Genomic DNA, 16,437 nt, shown 5'->3' with positions numbered 1-16,437 from the left:
AGGATCTATACTCAAAGGATCATCCCCCACCATTTTTGTCATCTCCAGCATGAGGCACCACAAAACACATCTTTTTCTCACCCTCCTGTCAGCATTCCGTAGGGAGCATTCCCTCCGTGACACCCTGGTCCACTCCTCCATCACCCCCAAATCCTCATCACCTTTCAATGGCACCTTCCCATGCAATTGCAGATGGTGCAACACCTAGCCATTTACTTCTTCCGTTCTCATGGTCCAAGACCCCAAACACTCCTTTCAGGAGAAAGGACGCTTCACTTGCACCTCCCTCAGTTTTGCCTGCTGTATTCGCTGATCCCGAAGCAGTCTCCTCTATTCTGGGGAGACTAAACGCAGACTGAGGGACCGCTTTGCGGAACACCTTCGCTCAGTCCACAAGCATGACCCAGACCTTCCTGTTGTTGCCAATTCAAAACCACCTTGCTCCGATGCTCTCTTGTCCATCCATGGCTCCTGCAATGCTCCAGTGAAGCCCAAGGCAAACTGGAGGAAAGGCACCTCATCTTTTGATTGGGTAATTTACGGCCTTTTGAAGTTAACATTAAGCACAACAACTTCAGACCATGAACTTTGTGCGGGTGAGTATAGGAATAGGAGTATAGAAAGGATGAATGTGTGGCTGAAGAGATGGTGCAAGAGGGAGAGCTTTAATTTCCTGAATTATTGGGTCTGTTTCTGGGGAAGTTGGGGCCTGTACAAGTCGGAGAGTTGCTCATGAACTGGAACATGACAAACATCCCTCTGGGGAGGTTTGCTAGTGCTGCTGGCAGGGGCGGGGGGTGGTGGGGGGGCAGCTTTAAACTGATCTGGCAGGGTAATGGGATGCAGAGTGGAGGTACAGTAGGGGGTGATGCACAGCCAAACATAGAAGGGAAACGAATCAGTCTGGAAGACAGAGCAAATATAGACATTCTAAGGCACAAGGCTGGATTGCATTTACTTTAATCCAAGGAGTTTTACCAGTAAGGCAGATGAATTGAGGGCATTGATTAACACATAGGAATGTAATGTTGGCGCTATCAGAGAGAGATGGTTGAGGGGAGGGCAGGGATGGCAGCTAAATATTACTGTGTAGAATCTTCAGCTGTGACAGGGCAGGGTGTAAAAGAGGAGGTGGCATTGCGCTATTGATCAAGGGTCAATTGCTGCAGTAAAGTGGGATGGTATCATAGAAGGTTCCTCAAATGAGGCCATATGGGCACAACTTAAAAAAACAAAAAGGAGGGGGGGAATCTCTTTGCTGGGAGTGTACTTTAGGCCTCCAAACATTCAGGGGGAGATAGAGGAGCAGATATGTAGGGAAATCTCAGTGAAGTATAAAAGTAATAGGGCAATAATAGTAAGGGATTTCAATTCCCCAATATTAACTGGGCTGGTCATGATGTGAATGGTGGAATTCTTAAAGTGCAGCCAGGAGAGCTTTTTGAGCCCGCATGTAGAAAGTCCTACAAGAGAAGGGGTGGTCCTGGCCCTAATCTTAAGGAATGAAGCCAGGCAAGTGGTAGAAGTGTCAGTGGGGGAGCATTTTGGCGATAGTGACCACAACTCTAAAATTTAAGGTAGTTATGGAAAAGGACAAAGATGGGCTGGAAAGAAAGTTACTGAACTGGGTGAAGGCCAATTTCAATGTGATAAGTCAGGATCTGGCCAAAGTGGAGTGGGAGCAGCTACTTGTATAAAAGTCTACATCAGAGCAGTGGGAGTCATTCAAAAAGGCAATAGTGAGAATTCAGGGCCAACATGTTCTCCTAAAGGTGAAGGGTAAGACCAACAATTCCAAGAAACCTGCATGTCAAAGCGATATAGCACATTGAATAAGTAAAAAAAGGAGGCTTATGTCAGATACAGAGGGCTAAAAACAATGGAAGCTCTCGAGGAGTAAAGTAAGTGTGGATGGGTGTGGGGTGGGGCGCAGGAGTAATTAAATAATTAGGAGAGCAAAGCAGGGGCATGATAAAACACGGGCGGGCAAGATAAAGGAAAATCCGAAGCATTTTGTATATATATTAAGGGCAAGAGGATAATCACGGGAAGAATAGAGCCCACTTGGGGCCAAAGTGGCAATCTGCGAGGAGCCAGAGAGTGAGGTTTTGAATGATTACTTTTCAGCCTTGTTCACTATGGAGAAGGACAATGTAGGTGTCGGAATCAGGGAAGGGCACTGTGATATGCTTGAAGAAATTAACATTGAAGAAAAAGGTGTTAGTGGTTTTAGCGAGCTTAAAAGTTGATAAATTCCCAGGCCCAGGTGTGATGTACCCAAGGCTGCTATGTGAGGCAAGGCAGGAGATTGCAGGGGGTCTGGCACTAATTTTCAAATCCTCTCTAACCACAAGAGAGGCTCCAGAGGACTAGAGGACAGCGAATCTGGCACCATTATCCATGAAGCATAGTATGGATAAACCAGGTAATGACAGGGCAGTGAGTCTAACATCAGTGGTAGGGAAACTATTGGGAAAAAAATCTGAGGCCCAGGATTAATTTCCACTCGCAGAGGCAGGGATTAATCTGGGAAAGTCAGTATAGCTTTGTCAGGGGGAGATCATGTCTAACAAATTCATTTGAATTTTTCGAGGAGGTGACTAGTTGTGTAGATGAGGGTAGTGAAGTTGATGTAGTCTACGTGGATTTAAGTAAGGTCTTGGACAAGGCACCACATGGGAGAATGGGCAAGAAAGTAAGAGTCCATTGGATCCAGGGCAATTTGGCAAATTGGATCTGAAATTGGCTTAGTGCCAGGAGGCAGAGTGTCGGGGTCAAAGGTTGTTTTTGCAATTGGAATCCTGTGACGAGTGACGTACTGCAGGGATCAGTTATGGGACCCTTGCTGTTTGTTCTGTACATTAATAATTTAGATGTGAATATAGGAAGTATGATCAGTAACTTTGAAGATGATGCGAAAATTGGTGGTGTCATAAATAGTAAGGAGGAAAGTCCTGTAATAGTGTGATATAGATGGGCTTGTAAGATGGGCAGAGCAGTGGCAAATGGAATCTAATCCTGAGGAGTATGAGGTGATGCATTTTGGGAGGACTAACATGGCAAAGGAATACACAATGAATGGTAGGACCCTAGGAAGTACAGAGAATCAGAGGGACCTTGGTGTACATGTCCAAAGATCCCTGAAGGCAGCAGCACAGGTAGATAAGGAGGATTAGAAGGCATATGGGATACTTGCCTTTATTAGCCAAGCCATAGAATATAAGAAGAGGGTGGTAATGTTGGAGCTGTGAAAACGCGAGTTAGACCACAGCTGGATTATTGTGTGCACTTCTGGTTGCCATAGGAAGAATGTGATTGCACTGGAGAGGGTGCAGACGGGTTTCACCAGGGTGTTGCCTAGGCTGCAGCATTTCAGCTTTGGAGAGAAACTGGATAAGCTCGTGTTGTTTTCCTCAGAGCAGAGAAGGTTGAGGGGGGTCCCGATAGAGGTAGACAAAATAATGAGGGGCGTAGATAGAGTAGATAGGAAGAAACTTTTCCCCTTAGCAGAGTTGTCAATAACGAGGGGGCATCAATTTAACGTGAGGTGCAGGAGGTTTAGAGGGGTTTTGAGGAATTTTTTTTTTCACCAAGAGGGTGGTTGGAATCTGGAACACACTGCCTGAGGGGGTGGTAGAGACAGGAACCCTCACACCATTGAAGTAGTGTTTAGATAAGCACTAGAAACACCAGAGCAGACAGGGCTACAGGCCAAGTGCTGGGAAATGGGATTAGAATAGACAGGTGCTTGATGGCCGGCACAGACACGAAGGGCCTGTTTCTGTGTAACTCTGTCTCTCTCTCTCTCCACCATCTTTACCCACTTTTTACTCATTTTTAAAAAAATACTTCTTTACTTTTATTTATTTTTAAATCTATATATTATTTTATTATCCTTTTTCCACAACCATCCCTCCTCCCCCACAGGGACCATCAGTCACTGTTTTCTGTTTATGTTGTGCTTTCACACAGCGCTATGCCTTCTTCTTCTATTACCTTTATGCCGTGATCAGCACCTTCTTTAGCTCTTACCATGACCATTAACACTCCCTTTGTTTTCTGTCCATGACATCCTCGTCAACCTGTCCTGAGCTCCCACCTAACCCTAACCTTCTATTTTGCTCCACCTGCTCTGCCCCCTCTTAAATAGTATAAAATCCACAAGGCCATAAGACATAGGAGCAGAAATTAGGCCATTCGGCCCATTCGATTCTGCTCCGCCATTTAATCATGGCTGATAAATTTCTCAACCCCATTCTCCTGCCTTCTCCTCGTAACCTTTGATCCCCTTACCAATCAAGAACCTACCTATCTCGGTCTTAAATACACTCAGTGACCTGGCCTCCACAGCCTTCTGTGGCAATGAATTCCATAGATTCACCACTCTCTGGCTAAAGAAGTTTCCCCTCATCTCTGTTCTAAAAGGTCTTCCCTTTACTCTGAGGCTGTGCCCTCAGGTCCTAGTCTCTCCTACTAATGGAAACATCTTCCCTACGTTACAGAATACTGAAAGGCCTGGATAGAGTGTAAGTTTCAATCAGATACCCCTTCATCCTTCTAAACTCCATCAAGTTTAGACCCAGAGTCCTCAAACGTTCCTCAAATGTTAAGCCTTTCATTCCTGGGATCATTCTCGTGAACCTCCTCTGGACCCTCTCCAGGGCCAGCACATCCTTCCTGAGATACGGGGCCCAAAATTGCTCACAATATTCTAAATGTGGTCTGACCAGAGCCTAATAAAGCCGCAGCAGCGCATCCCTGCTTTTATATTCTAGTCCTCTTGAAATAAATGCCAACATTGCATTTGCCTTCCTAACTACCGACTCAACCTGCAAGTTAACCTTAAGAGAATCCTAGACTAGGACTCCCAAGTCCTTTTGCACTCCAGATTTCTGAATTCTCTCCCCATTTAGAAAATATTCTATGCCTCTATTCTTCTTATCAAAGTGCATGACCTCACACTGCCCCACGTTGTATTCTATCTCCCAATTCTTTGCCCATTCTCCTAACCTGTCCAAATCCTTCTGCAGCCTCCCCGCCTCCTCAATACTACCTGGCCCTCCACCTATCTTTGTATCATCTGCAAACTTAGCCAGGATGCCCTCAGTTCCTTCATCTAGATCATTAATATATAAAGTGAAAAGTTGTGGTCCCAACACTCACTCGTGCGGAACTGCACTAGTCAACGGCCGCCATCCTGAGGACCCCCTTATCCCCACTCTCTGCCTGCTGCCAGACAGCCAATCTTCTATCCATGCTAGTACCTTGTCTCTAACACCATGGGCTCTTACCTTACTGAGCAGCTTCCTGTGCGGCACCTTGTCAAAGGCCTTCTCGAAGTCCAAGTAGATAACATCCATTGGCTCTCCTTTGTCTAACCTACTTGTTACCTCCTCAAAGAATGCTAACAGATTTGTCAGGCATGGCCTCCCCTTGATGAAACCATGCTGACTTTGCCCTATTTTACCATGTACTTTCAAGTATTCTGAAATCTCATCCTTAATAATGGACTAAAATCTTACCAACGTCCGAGATCAGGCTAATCGGCCTGTAATTTCCCATCTTATGCCTCACTCCCTTCTTAAACAGGGGGGTTTACATTAGCGATTTTCCAGTCCTCTGGGACCCTCCCTGACTCCAGTAATGCCTGAAAGATCACCACTAACGCCTCCAATATCTCTTCAGCTATCTCCTTCAGAACTCTGGTGTGTAATCCATCTGGTCCAGGTGATTTATGCACCTTCGGTCCTTTCAGTTTTCCTAGCACCTTCTCCTTGGTAATGACCACCATACCGACCTCTGCCTCCCAACTCTCTTGAACTTTGGGGAGGTCACTCAGTAAGATTGAGAGTGCAGAGAAGATTTACTAGGATGTTGCCAGGTCTTCAGGAGTTGAGTTACAGGGAAAGATTAAACAAGTTAGGACTTTATTCCTTGGAGCGTGGAAGAATGAGGGGAGATTTGATAGAAGTTTACAAAATTATGAGGGGTATAGACAGTGTAAATGCGTGTAGGCTCTTTCCACTTAGATTAGGAGAGATAAACACGAGAGGACATGGCTTTAGGGTGAAAGGGGAAAGGTTTAAGGGGAACATTAGGGGGAGCTTCTTCAATCAGAGAGTGGTGACAGTGTGGAACGAGCTACCATCTGACGTGGTAAATGCGGGCTCACTCTTAAGTTTTAAGAATAAATTGGATAGATACATGGATGGGAGAGGTCTGGAGGTTTATGGACCGGGTGCAGGTCAATGGGACTAGTGGAATAATATTTCTGCACAAACTAGAAGGGCCGAATGGCCTGTTTTCTGTGCTGTAATGTGCTATGGTTCTATGGTGCGTGTCTTCCACTGTGAAGATTGACACAAAATACCTATTCAGTTCCTCCACCATTTCTTTGTTCCCCACTACTACTTCTCCAGCATCATTTTCCAGCGGCCCTATGTCCACTTTTGCCTCTCTCTTACCCTTTATATATCTAAATATACTCATGCAATCTTTTTTTATATTACTGGCTAGTTTACCCTCATATTTAATCTTCTCCCTCCTTATTTCTTTTTTAGTTGTCCTCTGTTGGTCTTTGTAGGCTTCCCAATCCACTGGTTTCTCACTGCTCTTTGCCGCATTGTATGCTTTCTCTTTAGCTTTTATGCTGTCCCTGACTTCCCTTGTCAGCCATGGTCGCCTCGTCCTCCCTTTAGTATGCTGCTTCTTCCTAGGGATGAATTTTTGCTGTGTCTCCCAAATTACTCCCAGAAACTCCTGCCATTGCTGTTCCACTGACTTTCCTGCTAGGCTCATCGCCCAGTCAATTCTGGCCAGCTCCTCCCTCTTGCCTCTGTAATACCGTTACATCTGATTCCAGCTTTTTCCTCTCAAATTGCAGGGTAAATTCTATCATATTATGGTCACTTCCTCCTAAGGGTTCCTTCACCTTAAGCTCCCTTATCAAATCTGCCTCATTACACATCACTAAATCTAGAATTGCCTGTTCCCTAGTGGGCTTCACCACAAGCTGCTCCAGAAAGCCATCTCATAGACATTCCACAAATTCCTTTTCTTGGGATCCACTACCAACCTGATTTGCCCAGTCTACCTGCATATTGAAATCCCCCATGATCACTGTAACCTTGCCTTTCTTACACGCCTTTTCTATCTCCTGGTGTATCTTGTGCCCCACATCCTGACTACTGTTCGGAGGCCTGTACATAACTCCCATTATGGTTTTTTTTATCTTTGCAGTTCCTCAACTCTACCCACACAGATTCTACATCATCTAACCCTACATCATTTCTTGCTATCGATTTAATTTCATTTCTTACTAACAAAGCAAACCACTCCCTCTGCCTACCTGCCTATCTTTTCGATGTATATAGTTTACCCTCATATGTATATGATGTATATCCATGGATATTTAGCTCCCAGTCCTGATCCCCTTGCAGCCATATCTCCGTGATGCCCACCACATCATACCTGCCAATTTCAATCTGCGCCACAAGCTCATTACCTTATTTCATATACTGTGTGCATTCAGATACAACACCTTCAGTCCTGTATTTCCCGCTCCCTTTCTCATTGTCGTCCCTTTATCTAATGTGCTTGAAGTTAGATTCCTAGCCCTTTCCAAACACTCTGTCCTATTTTGTGTTCTGGAGACTTTAATAGCCTCTCCTAGGCTCTCCTTTCTTTTCAGTTTTTTCATAATTTTCCATGAAGTTGAATCCATCCCCCCACACGCTAACCTGCTGCTTTGTTTCCCATTAGTCATACTTCTTGGAGTTTTACCCTTCCCTCCCCCCCCCATCCCACTTTCTAGTTTACAGTCCTGTTGACCACCCTATTTACCCTTTTCACTAGAACATTGGTGCCAGATCGGTTCAGGTGGAGACCGTCCCAACGGTACAGATCCCTCCTGTTCCAATACTGATGCCAGTGCCCCACGAAATGGAACCTCTCTATCCTGCACCACTCCTTTAGCCACGTGTTTACTTCCCTTATTCTCACATCCCTATGCCAATTTACACGTGGCTCGGGTAGTAATCCAGAGATTGTAACCCTTGAGGACCTGTTCTTTAATTTAGTTCCTAGTTCCTGATAATCCCCAAACAGGTCCTCTTTCCTAGTCTTACATATATTATTTGTTCCGACATGGACCACAACAACTGGATCCTCCCCCTCCCTCTCCAATATCCTTTCAAGCCGGTCAGAGATGTCCCTCACCCTGGCACCGGGCAGGCAACATACCATGCGGGACTCTTGATCCTGCTTACAAAGGAAGCTATCAATTCCCTTAATTAAAGAATCCCCTACAACTACCACTTGTCTTTTTGCTCCCCCCTCGAATGGCCTCCTGTGTCACAGTGCCGTGGTCAGCTGGCTCATTCTCCCTACAGCCCTGTTCCTCATCCACACAAGGAGCAAGTACCTCGTACCTGTTGGACAAGGTCAAGAGCTGAGACTCCTCTGTTCCTAAACACAGGATCCCTCTAACTGCCTCACTTGCAGTCACACCCTGCTGACCCTGACCACTGACCGAACTTGAGGTACTTAAACTACCAGGTGTGACCGCCTCCTGAAACAAAGCGTCCAGCTAACTCTCCCCCTCCGGATATGCCGCAGGGTCCGGAGCTCGGACACCAGCTCATCAATTCTGAGCCGGAGTCCCACCAGCAACCAACACGTGCTGCAGATGTGGTCACTGCGGCTCACAATGGGATCTGCCAGCTCCCACATCATACAGCTACAGCAAATCACCTGCCTAGCCATCTCAATTTAGATAATTAATTTATTAATTAGCTTTGCAGTGTTTTTTTTCAAATTTGGTGCAGATTTCCTACCAAACAATCAGGTCACAGCTTTCCTGTGACTTCACTTCCACTTCTCTTTAGCTCTGAAAAGTCATATGGACTGGAAATGTTAACTCTGTTTCTCTCTTCACAGATGCTGCTGAGTTTTTCCAGCATTTTCTGTTTTTACCTCCAACCTGGTTCTGAGAGTTAATCTATGAAAATGTCATCTGCAGTGTCATACAGATTCATACCCCGAAGCTCGAAGATTCATTTAACTATGGTGCAGCAAAGCTGGGTGATAACCACAAGACGTGGTGCCTATAACCGAGCACCAGTAAAACAGTTTCTAGCATATTCCACCTGTAATGCCAACACAACAGCATAGTGATATTCCCGCTATACTTGTAATATAGAGACCCAGGAGGCAGATGTTGTAGTTTGAATGCAATAAAAACCTGGAATTAAAAGTTTATTGAGCACAGAACCATTGACGAAATGTTGTGAAAGCCCATTTGGTTCACTAATAATCTTTAGGGCAGGAAATCTGCTGTCCTTACCTGGTCTGGCCTACATGTGACTCCAGACCCACAGCAATGTGGTTGACTCTTAAGTGCCCTCTAGCAAGCCATTCAGCTGAACCAAACTGCTCTAAATCCCCAAAAAAGGATTGAAACTGGACGGACCACCTGGCATCGATCTAGGCACCGAAAATGACAACGGCAAACTCAGCCCTCACAATCCTGCAAAGTCCTCCTTGCCAGCAGACTGTGGCTAGTGCCAAAATTGGGAGAGCCGTCTCACCAGCTGGTCAAGCAACAGCTCTGACATAGTCATCCTCACGGAATCATATCTTACAGATAATGTCCCAGACTCCATCAGCATCCCTGGGTAAGCCCTGCTCTGCCCGGCCCTACTGGAAGGACAGGCCCAGCAGAGGTGGTAGTACGGTGATATACAATCAGCAGGGAGTTGCCCTGGGATTCCTCAACATCATCTCCAGACACCATGAAGTCTCCTGGTCAAACATGGGCAAGGAAACCTCCTGCTGATTACCACGTACCGCCCTCCCTCAGCTGATGAATCAGTGCTTCCACCATGTTGAACACCACTTGGAGGAACCACTGAGGGTGGAAAGGGTTTAAAAGATACTCTGGGAGGGAGACTTCAACGTCCATCACCAAGAGTGGCTCGGTAGCTCCTGACCAAGCTGGCCGAATACAAAAGCAAGTGAATGGTGGCAGACAGTTAAACAATTCACTGGAGGCTGCACAAATATCCTCATCCTCAAATGATGGGGATACCAAGCACATCAGTGCATAAGATAAGGCTGCAGCATTTGCTACAATCTTCAGCCAGATGATCCATCTCGGCCTCCCCAGCATCACAGATGCCAGTCTACAGCCAATTGAATTCACTCCACGTGATATCAAGAAATGGCTGAAGACACTGGATACTGCAAAGAATATGTACACCGACAACATTCCGGCAACAGTACTGGAAATTTATGCTCCAGAACTTGCCCTGCCCCTAGCCAAGCTATTCCAATACAATTACAACACTAACATCAACCCAGCTATGTGGAAAATTGCCCAGGCATATCCTGTACACAAAAAACAGGACAAATCCAACTCGGCCAATTACCTCCCCATCAGTCTACTCTCGATCAATAGTAAAGTAATGGAAGGGGTCAGCAACAGTGCTATCAAGTAGCACTTGCTTAGCAGTAACCTGGTCACTGATGCCCAGTTTGAGTTCCGCCAGGGCCACTCAACTCCTGACCTCATTACAGCCTTGATTCAAACATGGACAAAGGAGCTGAACTCGAGGTGAGGTGAAAGTGGCTCCCCTTGACATCAAGGCCACATTTGACAGTGTCTGACACCAAGGGGATCTAGCAAAACTGGAGTCAATGGGAATCAGGGGGAAAATCTCCACTAGCTGGAGTCATGCCTAGCACAAAGGAGGATGGTTGTGGTTGCTGGAGATCAGTCATCTCAGCTCCAGGACATCATTGCAGGAGTTTCTCAATATAGTGTCCTCAGCCCAACCACCTTCAGTTGCTTCATCAATGACCTTCCTTTCATGATAAGGCCAGAAGTGGGGATGTTCGCTGATGATTGCACAATGTTCAGCACCATTCACGATAATGGAGCAGTCCACGTCCAAATGCAGGAAGACCAGGACAATATCCAGACTTGGGCTGACAAGTGGCAAGTAACACTCACACCATTCAAGTGCCAGGAAATGACCATCTCCAACAAGAGAGAATCTAACCACTTGATGGTCAATGGTATTACATTCACGTAACCCCCCCCATCAATGTCCTTGGGGGGGTTGGGGAGGGAGGTTGGCGGGGTTACCATTGACCAGAACCTGAACTGGACTAGCCATATAAATACGATGGCTACAAGAGCAGGTCAGAGGCTTGGAATCCTGTGACGAGTAACTCACCTTCTGACACCTCAATGCCTGTCCACCATCTACAAGGTACAAGTCAGGAGTGTGATGGAATGCTCCCTGGATAAGTGCAGCTCCCAGGACACCCAAGAAGCTTGACACCATCCAGGACAAAGCAGCCCACTTGAATGGCACCACATCTAAAAATCATTCACTCCCTCCACCACTGACATACAGTGGCAGCTGTGTGTACCATCTACAAGGTGCACTGCAGGAATTCACCAAGGCTCCTTCAACAGCACCTTCCAAGCACACAGTCATTGCCATCTAGATGGACAATGGCAGCAGATAGCTGGGAGCACCATCACCTGGAAGTTCCCCTCCAAGTCACTCACCATCCTCACTTGGAAATATATCTCTGTTCCTTCACTGTCACTGGGTCAAAATCCTGGAACTCCCTTCCTAACAGCACTGTGGGTGCACATATACCACATGGAATGCAGCAGTTCAAGAAGGCAGCTTATCACCACCTTCTCAAGGGGAATTAGGGATGGGTAATAAATACTGGCCCAGCCAGCGAAGCCCACCTCCCATGAATGAATGTTTAAAAATGCCAGCGCTAAGAGGAAACTGAACATACCCCTGGATGGCCAGAGTCTTAACCATTCCCACCTTTTCTATCTCAGCATCATCCTTGACAGAAGTCTTACATACAAGCAGCACGTCATCAAGACAGCAGAAAGATAACGTGCAACAGGCTCACAGTAAACCAACAAGTTCCTCATGGGGATCACAGGCCAACATCCTGAGGATCTCTACTCTTACCATCATGTACTCAACTGCAGAATACTGCAGCCCAGTAAGATACCAATCTGACCACAACAAATGCACCAATGTACATCATGCAGGATTCTTTGACCAAATCACCTCCCCTGGTTCCCTGCTCTGAACAGCAGTACTCCTGCCCCCAGCGCCCCACACCATCCCCACCATCAGAAGGATAATTGCAATTGGCAAGCAATTGGCAAAAGTCTAGTCTAACCCAGAATGCTCTAATTCAACAACTTCCTCAACCCACCAGCAGTATGCCTTCCATCATGCCACCCCATATGGTTCAACACACAACAGCGAGAAGTAACATCTGTGGTCCCACGGCAGGAGGATTAGCAGGAGAAAACATCCATCAGAAACCACTCTTGTTGTAGACCCCACTGCTCATCCACTCAGCTTTGAGCTCCTAGAGTGGGTCTCTTAAACCGTTTCTAGACTGACCAATGCTCTGTGCAGCACTCAACATTAGTGAGGTTGCCAAGACCACCCAGTGTGCTGTGGTGTGGTCCAAACAATGACTCATATTTTTGAGGAGTGTCCACTGACTAAACAAGAAGGTGGCTAAAAGAACTCCGACTAGCCACTAACAAAGCTATTGCTTGGCTCTATGAATATACAAACACTAAATAAATAAGCTTAAAATCTTAGATGAATGACAGGTGATCTCATTGAAACATAGAAGAATCTGAAGGGGCATGACCGTGTAGACACTGAAAAGCTGTTTCCCATGGCTGGAAATCTAGAAGATGGAATTACAGATTATTCAGGACTGAGATAAGGAGGAACTGATTCACTCAGAGTTGTGAATCTTTGGAATTCTCTACCCAAGAGATTGTGGATGCTCACTGGATGGACAGCAGTGGTTCAAGAAGGGACCTCACCAGCACCTTCTCAATTGGGGATAGGCAATAAAAATGCTGCCTAGACAGTGACACCCACATCCAACGAAATAATAAAAGGAAGGATATAAGGAGCGGGCAGGAAAGCAGAGTTGAGGCAGAAGCGTCATTATGATCAGGCATAATTTTTTTTTTGAGGTCAAGTAACATTCAAGTAGCAATTAACCTGGTGGCCAAAGCATTATCGTGCAGCAGGCTCAAGAGGCCAAAGGGTCCACACCTGTTCCTACTTATGTTCCTATGTTAAAATCACAGCATTGCCAGATCAGGAGCCAATGCAGTAACACACTAACAGAGACTTACAGTTCACTGCCCAGCAGACAGGAAGAAAAGACACTGATCCCTGTAGAGGAGCAGTCAGGGTCACAGCAGCAGTCGAGTTCACAGACTCTGTCAATCAGGCCACAGATACAAATGGGAACAGCTGGAACAAGGCAGAGAGAGAAATGTCTTACCACAGAGCACAGAAAGTATCAAAAACCATCTCCCTCCCCTGTCTGAATCCACAATAATGTTCTTCTCCATCTCCCCATATCAATCTGCAAACTTATTCTCCCATTGCTTTCTACTTATTCAATTACTGGTGCCAGATCTGCTTTCACCCCTTTGCATTAAAACTAATAAGGTGAATTTGTGGTCCAATTTTAATCGTGATGCAGGATTAAAGAGACTTCAGAGAAAACACAGACAGATTTTGAGACTTTCTTTCTACGTTATAAACAGAGTTATTGATTACAAAAATGAGGAAGTTTATGTTCAGTTTTTAATCAATGACAGGTTGGGCCTCAGCGAGAGCTTCCGGGTCCCACATTTAAAGAGCTGGAGCAGAATTACCAGAACGGGAGCAGGAATGAGAAACTTTACAAGAAGGAGACTGACCACCAGCTTCTCAACGGCATTTATACAGTTATAGATACAAAAATGTAATTTTTATCAGCTGGCCCGCTGGATTTACAGAGAAAATAAACAACCGCTTACCGGGTCCGCAAAACTGCGTCGGCGCTTCCGCACCCGAGAGCTGCTCGGGGCAGAAAAGGAAAAGGCTCATCGCGAGCCCAGAGCAGGCCGCGCCCCCGGTTACACGATTGGCTAAAGGGCCCGGGAGATTGACAGGCCAGTGACAATCTCAGTAGGCAGGAATTGGGGAGAATGGGGGGATGGTCATGTCTGGAGTTTGGGGGTGGGGGGGACGGTCATGTCTGGAGTTTGGGGTGGGGGGGATGGTCATGTCTGGAGTTTGGGGTGGGGGGGATGGTCATGTCTGGAGTTTGGGGGTGGGGGGATGGTCATGTCTGGTGTTTTGGGGTGGGAGGATGCTCACGTCTGGTGTTTTGGGGTGGGGAGATGCTCACGTCTGGTATTTTGGGGGGGGGGGATGCTCATGTCTGGAGTTTGGGGGTGGGGGGAATGCTCATGTCTGGAGTTTGGGGGTGGGGGGGATGGTCATGTCTGGAGATTGGGGCTGGGGGGGATGGTCATGTCTGGAGTTTTCGGGTGGAGGGGATGGTCATGTCTGGAGTTTTCGGGTGGAGGGGATGGTCATGTCTGGAGTTTGGGGGTGGGGGGGATGGTCATGTCTGGAGTTTGGGGTGGGGGGGATGGTCATGTCTGGAGTTTGGGGTGGGGGGGATGGTCATGTCTGGAGTTTGGGGGTGGGGGGGATGGTCATGTCTGGTGTTTTGGGGTGGGAGGATGCTCACGTCTGGTATTTTGGGGTGGGGGGATGCTCATGTCTGGAGTTTGGGGGTGGGGGGAATGCTCATGTCTGGAGTTTGGGAGGGGGGATGCTCATGTCTGGAGTTTGGGGCTGAGGGGGATGGTCATGTCTGGAGTTTGGGGGTGGGGGGTGATGCTCACGTCTGGAGTTTGGGGGTGGGGGGGATGGTCACGTCTGGAGTTTGGGCGTGGGGGGATATGTTCACGTCTGGAGTTTGGGGGTGGGGGGATATGGTCACGTCTGGAGTTTGGGGTGGGGGGATGGTCACGTCTGGAGTTTGGGGGTGTGGGGGATGCTCATGTCTGGAGTTTGGAGGTGGGGGGGATGGTCACGTCTGGAGTTTGGGGGTGTGGGGGATGCTCACGTCTGGTGTTTGGCGGTGGGGGATGCTCCTGTCTGGAGTTTGGGGTGGGGGGATGCTCCTGTCTGGTGTTTGGGGTTGGGGGGGATGCTCAAGTCTGGAGTTTGGGGGTGGGGGCGGGGGGATGCTCATATCTGGTGTTTGGGGATTTGGGGATGCAGGAGAGTCGGGGGGTGGTGGTGCGGGAGATTCTGGGGGTGGGGTGCGGGAGATTCCGGCTGGGTGGGGATGTGGGAGAGTCTGGGGCGTGGGAGAGTCTGAGGCGTGGGGGTGTGGGAAAGTCTGGGGGGTAGTGTTGTGGGATAGTCTGGAGGGTGGGGTGGGGTTGGGGGTGTGGGAGTCTCTAGGTCTGCTAAGGGTTGAGGATGGGGGTGACTGGAGGTTATGGGGGTGGTGGGGGTGGGGGGGCGTGTTGTGGGTGTCCGGAGGTTGGGGGAGGTGGAGTTTGAGGTTCGGGGCGCCCGGAGGTTGGGAGTGGGGTTGTAGATGTCCTGGTCGGTGGGGGTTGAAGTGTCCCAGTGGGTGAGAGTTGGTGTGCCTGAAGGTCGGGGGGAGAGTGAGGATTTGGGGGGGTCTCGGTGTTTGGTAAGGGTGAGGAGTTGGAGGTGTCCGGGTGAGAGTGGTGTCTGGAATTCTGGGGTGTGGGGGTTGGGGTGTCCAGAGGCTGGGGGTGGGAATAGAGGGTTGGGGGTGTCCTGGGGGCTGGAGGGTGGGTTAGGCAGTGTCTGGAGGTCGAGAGGCAGGGGTGGTGGATTTGGGGGTACCTGGTGTTCGGGACAATGGGGATTGCGGTTGTCTGGTTGTTGGGGGCAAGGAGTTGGGTGCCCAGAGGTCGAGGGGAAGGGGTTGGTGCTGCCCAGAGGTCAGGGGTGTAGGGGTTGGTGGTGCCCAGAGGTTGGGGTTTAGGGGATGGTGGTGTCCAGAAGTCAGGGTTAGGGGATGTTCATGTCCAGATGTTGAGGGGTAGGGGTTGGTGGTGTCCGGAGGTCGGGGGTATGGGATGGTGGTGTCCGGAGGTCGGGGGTAGGGGACGGTGTTGTCTGGAGGTCGGGGGTAGGGGATGGTGGTGCCCGGAGGTCGGGGAATTTGGATACCGGTTGGGGTAGCTGGAGATCAGGGGTGGGGCTTAGAGGCCGGCAATGTCTGGAGGGGGGTGCGTGGCTGGCGGTTGAGGCTATCCGGAGATAGTGAGGGAATTTTCAGGGGGTGTGGTTCTGGAGGTCAGGAGGGGGTTGTGAGATCCAGAGGTTGGTGGGGTTAGGGTTTGGTGATCGGCTAGTGGTGGGGTTTGGATATGTCCAGAGGTCAGGGGTTGGGGGTCTCAGGAGGTAGGGGGTGTTGGGGGCTTCTGGGTGGGTGTGTGGTTTGGGGTTGTTTGCGTGTAAGTCGGGGGTGTCTGGATGGGGTGCTGGTGTTGGGGGTGTCCAGGGTGGGAGACAGTTGGGG

At 48.3% G+C, this 16,437-nt stretch overlaps 1 protein-coding gene across 4 annotated transcripts in view; it reads right to left on the bottom strand.

Annotated features, from left to right (window-relative positions):
* The window catches only part of LOC121273521 (NACHT, LRR and PYD domains-containing protein 3-like), an 82,763-nt gene extending 68,782 nt beyond the window's left edge, over positions 1-13,981 (bottom strand). For 3 of the 4 annotated variants that reach the window (XM_041180701.1, XM_041180704.1, XM_041180703.1), the window contains exons 1-2: positions 13,892-13,979; positions 13,217-13,337 (exon numbers count right to left, since the gene is read on the bottom strand). The gene's annotated coding sequence lies outside the window, so the exon portion shown is untranslated. Of the gene's footprint in view, positions 1-13,216; positions 13,338-13,891 lie in introns of all 4 variants that reach the window. The other variant, XM_041180702.1, reaches the window with a different exon arrangement.
* Positions 13,982-16,437: the final 2,456 nt, after the last annotated feature.

This window comes from Carcharodon carcharias, assembly GCF_017639515.1.
Source record: "Carcharodon carcharias isolate sCarCar2 chromosome 24 unlocalized genomic scaffold, sCarCar2.pri SUPER_24_unloc_2, whole genome shotgun sequence".
NCBI classification, from domain to species: Eukaryota; Metazoa; Chordata; class Chondrichthyes; order Lamniformes; family Lamnidae; genus Carcharodon; species Carcharodon carcharias.
The sequence above is the reverse complement of the archived record's forward strand: the minus strand, read 5'-3'. Positions and strand labels throughout refer to the sequence as shown.